The sequence below is a fragment of the Scyliorhinus torazame genome, chromosome 15 (genome assembly GCF_047496885.1).
Source record: "Scyliorhinus torazame isolate Kashiwa2021f chromosome 15, sScyTor2.1, whole genome shotgun sequence".
Classification (NCBI taxonomy): Eukaryota; Metazoa; Chordata; class Chondrichthyes; order Carcharhiniformes; family Scyliorhinidae; genus Scyliorhinus; species Scyliorhinus torazame.
This window is the reverse complement of record NC_092721.1, coordinates 57,377,081-57,389,948: the sequence shown is the minus strand read 5'-3', so window position 1 is coordinate 57,389,948 and position 12,868 is coordinate 57,377,081. Positions and strand designations below refer to the sequence as shown.

Genomic DNA, 12,868 nt, shown 5'->3' with positions numbered 1-12,868 from the left:
ACTCCGATCTTTGCCGACCCGTGACCACACTTGCCGTTGGGGCCCCATAAAGGAGTTTGACCCAGCTAATAAACCCGTTCCCGAACCCAAACCTCCTTAGCACCTCCCATAAGTACTCCCACACCACCCTGTCAAATGCCTTCTCTGCATCCATTGCCGCCACTATCTCTGCCTCCCCCTCTACTGGGGGCATCATTATCACCCCTAATAGTCGTCGCACGTTGACATTCAGTTGTCTCCCCTTTACGAACCCTGTCTGGTCTTCGTGCACCACCCCCGGGACACAGTCCTCTATCCTCGATGCCAGTACCTTTGCCAACAATTTGGCGTCCACATTCAATAATGAAATAGGTTTATTGGACCCGCACTGCAACGGATCTTTATCCCGCTTCAAAATTAGCGATATCGTCGCCTCCGACATTGTCAGGGGTAAAGTCCCTCCTTCCCTGGCCTCATTAAACGTCCTCACCAACAGCGGGGCCAACAAGTCCACGTATTTTCTATAAAATTCCACCGGGAACCCGTCTGGTCCCGGAGCCTTCCCTGCTTGCATATTCCCCAGCCCCTTAATAACCTCATCCACCCCAATCGGTGCCCCCAGGCCTTCCACCTCCTGCTCCTCCACCCTCGGGAACCTCAATTGATCCAGGAACTGCCGCATCTCCTCCTTTCCCTCCGGGGGTTGGAACCTATACAGTTCTTCATAAAAGGTCTTGAACACCTCGTTTATCTTCTCTGCTCTCCGCACCGTAGCTCCATTTTCGTCTCTAATTCCCCCTATCTCCCTCGCCGCTGTCCTCTTTCGCAGCTGATGGGCCAGCAGGCGACTAGCCTTTTCCCCATATTCATACCTCCTCCCCTGTGCCTTCCTCCACAGCACCTCCGCCCTTCTGGTGGTCAAAAGGTCAAACTCCGTCTGGAGTCGTCATCTCTCCCTGTACAGTCCCTCCTCCGGGGTCTCCGCAAATTCCCTGTCCACCCTTAAAATCTCCTCCAGTAATCTTTCCCTTTCCTTGGCCTCTGTTTTCCCTTTGTGGGCCCTAATGGAGATCAGCTCTCCTCTGACCACCGCTTTTAGTGCTTCCCCATACCACTCCCACTTGGACCTCCCCGTCGTCATTAGCCTCCAGGTACCTCTCGATACATCCCCGCACTCTTCCACACACTCCCTCATCCGCCATCAATCCCACATCTAATCGCCAGAGTGCCCGCTGCTCCCTTTCCTCTCCTAGTTCCAGGTCCACCCAGTGTGGGGCATGATCTGAAACCGCTATGGCTGAATACTCAGCTTCTTCCACCCTTGAGATCAACGACCTTCCCAGAACAAAAAAATCTATCCGGGAGTACACTTTATGAACATGGGAGAAAAAGGAGAACTCCCTGGCCCTCGGTCTAAGAAATTGCCATGGATCCACTCCCCCCATTTGGTCCATAAACCCCTTGAGCACCTTGGCCGCTGCCGGCCTTCTTCCGGTCTTAGATCTGGATCTATCTAACCCTGGGTCCAGAACGGTGTTGAAGTCCCCTCCCAATATCAAGTTTCCTACCTCCAGGTCCGGTATACGACCCAACATCCGTCTCATAAATCCCGCATCGCCCCAATTCGGGGCATATACGTTAACCAACACGACCTCCATTCCCTCCAGCCTGCCACTCACCATTACATATCTACCTCCGCTATCTGCTACAATGCTCCTTGCTTCAAATGCTACTCGTTTCCCCACCAATATGGCCACCCCTCTATTCTTTGCATCTAGCCCAGAGTGGAACACCTGCCCCACCCATCCTTTCCTTAACCTAACTTGGTCCGCCACCTTCAGGTGCGTCTCCTGGAGCATTGCCACGTCTGCCCTTAGTCCTTTCAAGTGCGCGAGCACTCGGGCCCTTTTAATCGGTCTATTCAGGCCTCTCACGTTCCACGTGATCAGCCTCACTAGGGGGCTACCTGCCCCCTTCCCGTGTCGACTAGCCATCACCTTCTCTAGGCCAGTCCCGTATCCCGCTTCCGCGCTCCCACTCGCTCCCCAGGCGTCGCATTCCATCCCCGTCCACCCACTCTTTAGCCATTTCCTCTTTGATTTCCGCAGCAGCAACCCAGTTATCCCCCCCTCCCCCTCCCCCCTCCCCCCCCCCCCCCCCCCCCCCCGCTAGATCCCCCTCTAGCGTGATTGCTCCCCCCATATTACTTCCGCAAGTCAGCTGACTTCAACTGACCCCGGCTACTCCTGCTCCCTCCTTGACCCCCCCCGTGTGGGGAACTCCCATCTACCTTGCGCCTGTCTTCCCGCCATTATCTTTCTGGCGCTTGAACATCCCTATATCTGACCCGCTTCTTGTGGCGCAGCACCCTTTCCCCTCCCACTCCCATTCCTCATTCTCTGCCTATGTCCCTTCTTTCCCCCCCCACCGGCGCCCACATTTCTTAGTGTCTCCCCCCTTCCCAATTTACTTCTCTATTTACATCAACAATAACATTCCCTACAGTATCAGTCCCTCAGTTCCGATCCAATTTCTCATCTTTAATAAAGGTCCATGCTTCTTCGAAATAGTGATGTCTCTCCTGGTACGTGACCCATAGTCGTGCCGGCTGCAGCATCCCGAACTTCACCTTTTTGTGTAACACCTCCTTGGCTCGGTTAAAACTCGCCCTCCTTCTCGCCACCTCCGCACTCCAATCCTGGTACACCCGTACCACTGCATTCTCCCATCTGCTACTCCGTACCTTTTTAGCCCATCTCAGGACCGCTTCTCTATCTTTAAGGCGGTGAAATCGCACGATTGTCGCCCTAGGTGGTTCTCCCGCTTTTGGTCTTCTCGCCGGGATCCGATGGGCCCCCTCCACCTCCAAGGGGCCCGCAGGGGCCTCAGCTCCCATCAACGAGCTTAGCATCGTGCTTACATAAGCCCCGCAATCCGCTCCTTCCACTCCCTCAGGGAGACCCAGTATCCGAAGGTTCTTCCTTTGCGCTCTGTTTTCTAGGGCCTCAATCCTTTCAATGCACTTTTTGTGGAGCGCCTCGTGCGTCTGTGTTTTGACCGCCAGGCCCAGGATCTCGTCCTCATTATCCGTCACCTTCTGCTCCACCACGCGGAGCTCTGTCTCCTGGGTCCTTTGTGCCTCCTTAAGCCCCTCAATTGCCTGTAGCATCGGGGTCAGCACCTCCCTCTTTAGTAGCTCCACACACCGTCTCAAGAATTCGTCTTGCTCGGGCCCCCATGTCGCCTGGGCTTTCTCTGCCGCCATCTTGTGTCTTCTCCCTTTCTGTCCCTATCGTCGAGGATTCCTCGTGCTGCAGCCGCCGCCGCCGATATTTTCCTCTTTCGTTGGGGGGGGACTCCTTATTCACTCACCCCACACCGGATTTCGTCGCGCGAAAATTTTCCGTTGGGGCTCTTAAAAGAGCCCGAAGGTCCGTTGGAGCTGGAGCCGCCGAAACGTGCGGCTTAGCTGGTCATCGCCTCAACCGGAAGTCTTGCATTTTTAAGTTGATAACATAATTCAGGTTATCTGCAACTCACATCAGTGATGTCTGAGAAACCTGTTTCCTGACTCAAAGCTGATTTACTGGAAATAGTACCTCAGGATCATTTCTGTCCAGCGGAGAGGACATAATTAAATTCATGACTTGATCGGTCGAATGGCTTCCTTCTGTACTGTAAATTCTATGACTTTCTATGGAGTGAGTGGTCGCTTATTTGGTAGCTCCCGCTCATGGTGGACCTTTGGGGCCTTTTCCCCAATTTATGGAGGATTTGATCGACAAAACAGGAGATTGGTGAGGTAGAGGGGTCACTTATGAGGGCCAAGAACTTTGTTTTGGATCGCCAGGTGAGGTGATAAACTTTGTTAAGGACAAGGGATTGGCAGGTGATGGAGGACACTGAACTTGGGGGCGAGTGTTGTGTTCTTGTTATGCTGCTAAATTTCTTTTCTCTTTGGGTTTTGTATGTATTGTTTTGGGTCGTTGCTCAGTTTTGTATGTTGGTTAACTTTGTTCTTATTGGGGGATGGTGGGTGGAATTTTCTTCTTTGCGTTTGTTTTGCATATGTATGTTCGAGCAGGGGGGAGGGGGAAGGGAGATAAGTGGAGGGTAGGATGCTTGGCGCCATGGGCGGGGGCTACCAGGCTAGCTTGGCGGGCTTAGTCACGGAAGCGCAGTGGGGGGGGCGAGCAGGTGATCAGTTTGTTGAGAGGGGTTGGGATTGTTATTTTGTTATGGGGGGGGATTGTTCCGCTGACAGGGGAGGGTTGGTGCTTTGAGACAAATTGGAGGTCGATGACAGTGGGCACCCGAGGGCAGGTCTGAGGAGGTGCAGGACGTGGGCTGGCCTAAGAAGGGTGATGGTTGATCGGAGGTGGGGGGGGCGGGGGTGACCGGGCAAATCACATGGAACGTGAAAGGGCTGAAAGGCCCGGTCAAGAGAGCTCACGTGTTCAAAGAGTTTGAAGGCAAACGTGTTTGAAGACGGACATGGCAATGCTACAGGAGACACACCTGACAGTAGTGGATCAGACTTGGCTGAGGAAGAGGTGGGTTAGGCAGGTATTTCATTCGGAGATGGACTTTAAAACTAGGGGGTAGTGATCTTGATCAATAAGCGGATGCCATTTGAGGTAGGGAGCATAGTGGCGTAGGTACATTACGTTGAGTGGGAAGCTGGAGGGGATGCCGGTGGGTATTAGTGATTATCTATGCACCAAACTGGGATGACGTGGAATTTATGAAATGAAATGAAATGAAAATGAAAATGAAATGAAAGGAAATGAAAATCGCTTATTGTCACGAGTAGGCTTCAATGAAGTTACTGTGAAAAGCCCCTAGTTGCCACATTCCGGCGCCTGTTCGAGGAGGCTGTTACGGGAATTGAACCGTGCTGCTGGCCTGCCTTGGTCTGCTTTAAAAGCCAGCGATTTAGCCCAGTGAGCTAAACCAGCCAACTGAGGCAGTGTTGGGGAAGATTCTGGGCCTGGACTCACATAGACTGATTATTGGGGCACCTTTAATACGGTTGTAGAACCGAGGTTGGATCGGTCGAGTTCAAGGACAGGAAGGGTGCCAACCACGGCGAAAGAACTGAAGGGGTTTATGGAACAGATGGGGGTGTGGGGGTTGGGGGGGGGGCAGATCTGTGGAGGTTCGGACGACCAAGAGCGGAGGAATTTTCTTTTTTCTCCCATGCACACAAAGTTTACTCCCGGATTGATGTTTTCATTTTGGATAGGGCTTTGCTGGTGGGGGTGGTGGATGCCGGCTATTCGGCAATTGTTGTGTCGGTCCATGCCCCACACCCAGAGGCCATCCAGAATTATTTGGTGATAAATGACACAGCAACGGTATGGTTTCGGCAGCAATGGTATGGGAGGCGCTCAAGGCAGTAGTTAGGGGGGGAGCTGATTTCGGTATGGACTCAGAGGGAGAAGGTGGAGCGGGCAGAGATGGATAGACTGATTAGGGAGATACTCCAGGTGGATAGGAGATACTCAAAAGCCCCAGAGGTGGGGCTGTTGGAAGGAGCGGCAGAAGCTGCAGATGGAGTTTGGTCTGATATCCACAGGGAAGGCAGTGGGGCAGTTGAGGAAGGCGAGAGGGACCGTACATGAGTATGGGGAGAAGGCCAGTAGGATGCCAGCACACCAGCTCAGGAAAATGGAAACTGGTCCTGTCTGTGTGGAGTCTGCACGATCTCCCCGTGTCCTTTGGGTACTCCAGTTTCCTCCCACAGTCCAAAGATGTGCAGGTTAGGTGGATTGGCCATGCTAAATTGCCCTTAGTGTCCAAAAAGGTTAGGTGGGGTTACTGGGATAGGGCGAAAATGTTGGCTTAAGTAGGGCGCTCTTCCCAAGGGCCGGTGCAGACACGATGGGCCGAATGGCCTTCTTCTGCACTGTAAATTCTATGATAAATAAATACCTTGATAAAACGTTTGTTATTAAAATAATTCTATGATTCTACATTTCATCAGAAAAGCTCCTTTGCCACTGCACCAAACCAACTGCAAATTGCATTCTGTACATTACTACTTAATACCTGCAAATGTATCCTAACTTCAGTTAGGATAGAGCATGGGAATGTAAGCTTGTCTCCTGACATTTCAATATTCACAGTGATATTTCTGTGTCTGAAGCTTGATTACCATCCTCTCCTGATTTATCTGTACTAAAGTGATTTACAGGGTTTTGTGTTGATCAGAGATGGTCGGGAAATAACCTTCTGTGGTTTTTATCTTTAACTGATGACAAAGGCAACTGAAAACCACTCTTAACTTGACTCCGGAAACTTAAAAAATGTCCCCTCAAACAAACGTGCGGATGGTGTCTCCAGTGAGACATCATTGCACCTTGAGAAAACAATAAATGGTCAGATGCTTTCCAAGTTGATTTGTGTATGTTGTGCCAATGGTAGTATTTTACAGTGTTAAATTAGCAAATAGCTTTTGGTGGAATTAAGCTATTTAAATTACTGTTCTATGGGCGGCACCCGGGTTCAATTCCGGATCGGCAGACTGTCCCATATCTGCGTGGGTTTCCTCCTGGTGCTCCGGTTTACTCCCACAGTCCAACAATGTGCAGGTTAGGTGGATTGGCCATGCTAAATTGCCCCGGAGTATCCAAAATTTAGGCATGATTGCTGGGCACAGAGAGGAGGCTTGGACTTAAGTAGGGTGCTCTTTCCAAGAGCCGGTGCAGACTCAATGAACCGAATGGCCTCCTTCAGCACTGTAAATTCAATGATTCTATTTTCACAGTTTACAAAACAAACAAAGAACAAAGGAATGTACAGCACAGGAACAGGCCCTTCGGCCCTCCAAGCCCGTGCCGACCATGCTGCCCGACTAAACTAAGAACATAAGAACTAGGAACAGGAGTAGGCCATCTGGCCCCTCGAGCCTGCTCCGCCATTTAATGAGATCATGGCTGATCTTTATGGACTCAGCTCCACTCTCCGGCCCGTACACCATATCCCCGAATCCCTTTATTCTTTAGAAAGGTATCTATCTTTTTCTTAAAAATGTTTAAAGAAGGAGCCTCAACTGCTTCACTGGGCAAGGAATTCCAGAGATTCACAACCCTTTGGGTGAAAAAGTTCCTCCTACACTCCGTCCTAAATCTACTTCCCCTTATTTTGAGGCTATGCCCCCTAGTTCTGCTTTCCCCGACCAGTGGAAACAACCTGCCCGCATCTATCCTATCTATTCCCTTCATAATTTTATATGTTTCAATAAGATTCTTCTAAACTCCAATGAGTACACTCCCAGTCTACTCAACCTCTCGTCATAATCTAATCCCCTCAACTCTGGGATCAACCTAGTGAATCTCCTCTGCACTCCCTCCAGTGCCAATATGTCCTTTCTCAGGTAAGGAGACCAAAACTGAACACAATACTCCAGATGCGGCCTCACCAACACCCTACACAATTGCAGCATAACCTCCCTAGTCTTGAACTCCATCCCTCTAGCAATGAAAGACGATTAGCCTTCTTAATCACCTGTTGCACCTGCACACCAACTTTTTGCGACTCGTGCACCAGCACACCCAGGTCCCTCTGCACAGCAGCATGTTTTAACATCTTACCGTTTAAATAATAATCCATTCTGCTGGGATTAGCATATTCCTCCCAAAATGGATAGCCTCACACTTGGCAACATTGAATTCCATCTTCCAGACCCTAGCCCATTCACCTAACCTATCCAAATCCTTCTGCAGACTTCCGGTATCTTCTGTACTTTTTGCTTTACCACTCATCTTGTGTCTGCAAACTTTGACACATTGCACTTGGTCCCCAACTCCAAATCGTCTATGTAAATTGTGAACAACTGCGGGCCCAACACTGGTCCTTGAGGGACCCCACTAGTTACAGGTTGCCAACCAGAGAAACACCCATTTATCCCCACTCTCTGCTTTCTGTTAGTTAACCAATCCTCTACCCATGCTACCACTTTACCCTCAATGCCATGCATTTTTAGTTTATGCAGCAACCTTTTGTGTGGCACCTTGTCAAAAGCTTTCTGGAAATCCAGATATACCACATCCATTGGCTCCCCGTTATCTACTGCACTGGTAACGACCTCAAAAAATTCTACCAAATTAGTCAGACACGACCTACCCTTTGTGAACCCATGCTGCGCCTGCCCAATGGGACAATTTCCCTCCAGGTGCCCCGCTATTTCCTCCTTAATGATAGATTCCAGCATTTTCCCTACAACCGAAGTTAAGCTTACTGGCCGATAATTACCCGCTTTCTGCCGACCTCCTTTTTTAAACAGTGGTGTCACGTTTGCTACTTTCCAATCCTCTGGGACCACCCCAGAGTCCAGTGAATTTTGATAAATTATCACTAGTGCGTTTACAATTTCCCTAGCCATCTCTTTTAACACTCTGGGATGCATCCCATCAGGGCCAGGAGACTTGTCTACCTTTAGCCCCATTAGCTTGTCCAATACTGCCTCCTTAGTGATTACAATCATCTCAAGGTCCTCACATATCATATCTTTATTTCTATCAGTCACTGGCATGTTATTTGTGTCCTCCACTGTGAAGACTGACCCAAAAAACCTGTTCAGCTCCTCAGCCATTTCCCCGTCTCCTATTATTAAATCTCCCTTCTCATCTTCCAAAGGACCAACATTTACCTTAGCCACTCTTTTTTGTCTTATATATTTGTAGAAGCTTTTACTATCTGCTTTTATGTTCTGAGCCAGTTTACTTTCATAGTCTACCTTACTCTTCTTTATGGCTTTTTTAGTAGCTTTCTGTTGTCCCCTAAAGACTTCCCAGTCCTCTAGTCTCCCACTAATTTTTGCCACTTTGTATGTTTTTTCCTTCAATTTGATCCTCTCCCTCACCTCCTTAGATATCCACGGTCGATTTTTCCCCTTTCTACCGTCTTTCTTTTTTGTCGGTATGAACCTTTTCTGAACACTGTGAAAGATCGCTCGGAAGGTTCTCCACTGTTCCTCAACTGCTTCACCATGAAGTCTTTGCTCCCAGTCTACCTTAGCTAGTTCTTCTCTCATCCCTTTGTTTAAGCACAAAACACTAGTGTTTGATTTTACCTTGTCATCCTCCAACTGTATTTTAAATTCCACAATATTGTGGTCGCTCCTTCCAAGAGGATCCCGAACTATGAGATCATTAATCAATCCTGCCTCATTACACAGGACCAGATCTAGGACCGCTTGTTCCCTTGTAGGTTCCATTACATACTGTTCCAGGAAATTATCCCGGGCACATTCTATAAACTCCTCCTCAAGGCTGCCTTTACCAACCTGGTTAAACCAATCGATATACAGATTAAAATCTCCCATGATAACCGCTGTACCATTTCTACATGCATCTGTTATTTCTTTGCTTATTGCCTGCCCTACCATCCTGTTACTATTTGGTGGCCTATAGACTACTCCTATCAGTGACCTTTTCGCCTTACTATTCCTGATTTCCACCCAAATTGATTCAACCTTGTCCATCATAGCACCAATATCATCCCTTACTATTGCCCGGATGCCATCCTTAAACAACAAAGCTACACCACCGCCCTTACCGTCCATTCTATCCTTTCATATAGTCTGATACCCTTGGATATTTAACTCCCAGTCGTGACCATCTTTTAACCATGTTTCAGTAATGGCCACTAAATCATAGTCATTCACGATGATTTGCGCCATCAACTCATTTACCTTATTACGAGCATTCAGGTAAAGTACACTTATGCTGTTTTTTATGTCTTTGTTATGAATCCTAACACCTTGATCAGTAACTTTTCGCAATGTATTTTTCCTCTTACCCTTTCTCCTAATTTTCCTTGTCTTTGAACCCATATCTCTACATAATAACCTGTCACGTAACCTGCTGCCTTGATCTCCATTAACCATTATACTGTCCACAGCTTTACACTTCCCTTCCCCCCAACTTGCTAGTTTAAAGTCCTTGTGACCAACCTATTTATCCTATTCGCTAGAACACTGGTCCCAGAATGGTTCAGGTGAAGACCGTCCCAACGGTACAGGTCCCTCCTGCCCCAGTACTGATGCCAATGCCCCATGAAATGGAATCCCTCTTTCCCGCACCACTCCTTTAGCCACGTGGTAACTTCCCTAATTTTCTCAACCCTATGCCAATTGGCACGTGGCTCGGGTAATAATAGAACATAGAACATAGAACGATACAGCACAGTACAGGCCCTTCGGCCCACGATGTTGCACCGACATGGGAAGTCAAAAAACAAAAGCCATCTAACCTACACTATGCCATTATCATCCATATGCTTATCCAATAAACTTTTAAATGCCCTCAATGTTGGCGAGTTCACTACTGTTGCAGGTAGGGCATTCCACGGCCTCACCACTCTTTGAGTAAAGAACCTACCTCTGGCCTCTGTCCTATATCTATTACCCCTCAGTTTAAGGCTATGTCCCCTCGTGCTGGCCATTTCCATCCGCGGGAGAAGGCTCTCACTGTCCACCCTATCTAACCCCCTGATCATTTTGTATGCCTGTGTTGTGAGTCCATCGTGAGAAAACACGCACAAGACATTTCTCACGATGGACTCACAACACAGTTAATTGTTTCTGTATTACTTTTATCATTTTCACAGTGTGCAGATTTGCATATTCTCACCACTTGTTATGTACAGTTTTCTTGAGGCCAGTCTAGAAAACATGTCAAATACATTGGGAAGTAGTGATCTGTACATCTGTACATACATCTGCACATACACCAGGGACTACAGATAGATGTAACAGCCACAGCATCACTAGAGGGCAGCATCAGAGACGGGTATTTGTCTCTTAGATGGCTTTTGTTTTTAGTCCAGCCCAAGGCAGGATCCGCCTCTTTCAGAAGCACAGGGCTAGTGAGCAGCAGCAGACACAGACAGCTCAGCATAGGCAGCTTACCTTAGCTTCACTGGTCATACCTCTTGACTGTATTACATCTAGTTAAGCTCTGGAAACAGAACGCACCTACTGAATAAAGTATCTGTGTTAACTGGAAGTCTACAATCTTTATTCAGACTTAGAGAATACTATAGTCCTCCTGAACTGGCATTCTGATACATTCACATTAATAGAGTTGATTTAAAATGCACATTGTTATTGAATAACTTCAGGTATTTATGAAGAAATCTTTTCATGTAATCAATTAACAGTAAATTGATGGATGCGGTTTGAGCTGCTGGGAGCTTTGTACCAGTCCATACGGTACTTGTGAATATTCTTCAAGTTAAATAATTGCTTGGGCAGTGAAAATGTTGCTTAGACTATTTGTCTGCAAGTATTAGTTAAGTCACATTTAGTGAGGTATCAATCAGCCAGTTTCCCTCCTTGAAACAATCTGGTAAAAAAAAGTAAATTTTGTATTTATATAGTGGGTGAAAATTTCTCATTATTTGGCAGAGTGACACAGCGGGTAGCAGACAACAAGGTAAAAGCTGCCAACCTCAAGGGTAGTTTCCGCCACTGTACTTCTAGTCACTTAGGCAAATAAAATTTAAGGGGCAAGGTTCCACGCTGTCTCGCTGACATGGCAGATTCTGATTGACACTGTCCGGGGAGGTGCCAGGGCACTGCACGGACATAACATTCGCAGCCACCCAGTACTCATCTGTGTGCCTCCTGTGGGTTCTACTCACCTGGTGCACATCATGGGGGACCTATTGTTATTCACGTCAGTGCGCCCTCATGCTGATGTGAATGGACAATCTAAAAGTGCGGGGGGGTGGGGGGTCTATCATGCGTGACGACCTGATAATTACATTTAAATCTATAAAAATGGGTATCCTGACTTTCAAAATTGGGGTTCCCGTTATGTCATTGGCAGGGCGTGGGGATAATCGATCTGGGAAATCCCGCTGAGATAAAGCTGTTTTGGGACCCATGCAGAATTCTCTGGTTCCCGCCACTCACAATCTGGTAAAATGGGAGCAGAAAATCCACCCTTCCTAGTCCCTTCCGCAAACTCAGGAAATCCTAAAGCACGCGACAGTGAATGAATTACGTCCGAGTTTCAGAAACAAACCAGTTAAAGCATCATTCCAGAGTCTTGAGCACATAATCCAGGCTGTTGTTACTGGGAATTTTAAGGGAATCTTTCAGGTGGTTTCTTAGGCCCCGTCTGCCCTTTCAGGTGGATGTAAAAAACCCATGGCACTATTTGTGGAAGAACAAGGCAGTTCTAACGGTATCCTAGCCAATATGCATCCCTTGATAGCAGCATTAAAACAGATTACGTGGTGATTATTTCATTGTTTTTTCATTGTTGTTTGTGGGATAGTGTGCGCATCTGGAGCAACAATGGCATAGAACCTGTACAGAAATCTATGGTGTTCATTCCACTGCTTAAAAAAAGAGACATGAGGCTCACTATTTCAGATTGTAATGGTTTATGAAACTTTTCACAAAACATGTTTACATTGTTACTGTAGATTATTTTCCTCATTGGGCTGTTATCTAAATGGGCAGCAGTCTCCTTGTATGATGGCACACCTATTGACAATTATAAGCATCAATGCATTGTGCTGCTCACAACCTTGATGCCTTGCCATGAAATTAAAACAAAGTGCAACCTATCATATCGATAAAATGGCAGTTTTCACTTGTGTTTTTTATTCGCTATCAATGTTGATGGTCGAGATGTCAACGAGAGACATGCTCACAGCCACAAATTACAAAGCAACATCACTGCTTTTCATTAAAGCAAAAAATGTGGCCATAGAGGAATATGCTGCAGCAAATCTGGTTACATAGATCACTCCAATAGATATATCATATTGGTTTTAAAATAGCACACAGTGACAACAACTTGCAGCAAGGTACACAAATGATGGGTCAGTCCTTTAATTCACTGGGGTGGATTTTAGTACGGGATGAGAG

At 47.5% G+C, this 12,868-nt stretch overlaps 1 protein-coding gene across 1 annotated transcript in view; it reads left to right on the top strand.

Moving 5' to 3' along the window:
- The window catches only part of LOC140391391 (T-cell surface protein tactile-like), a 187,579-nt gene that overhangs the window by 140,214 nt on the left and 34,497 nt on the right, over positions 1–12,868 (top strand). The window lies entirely within an intron of this gene.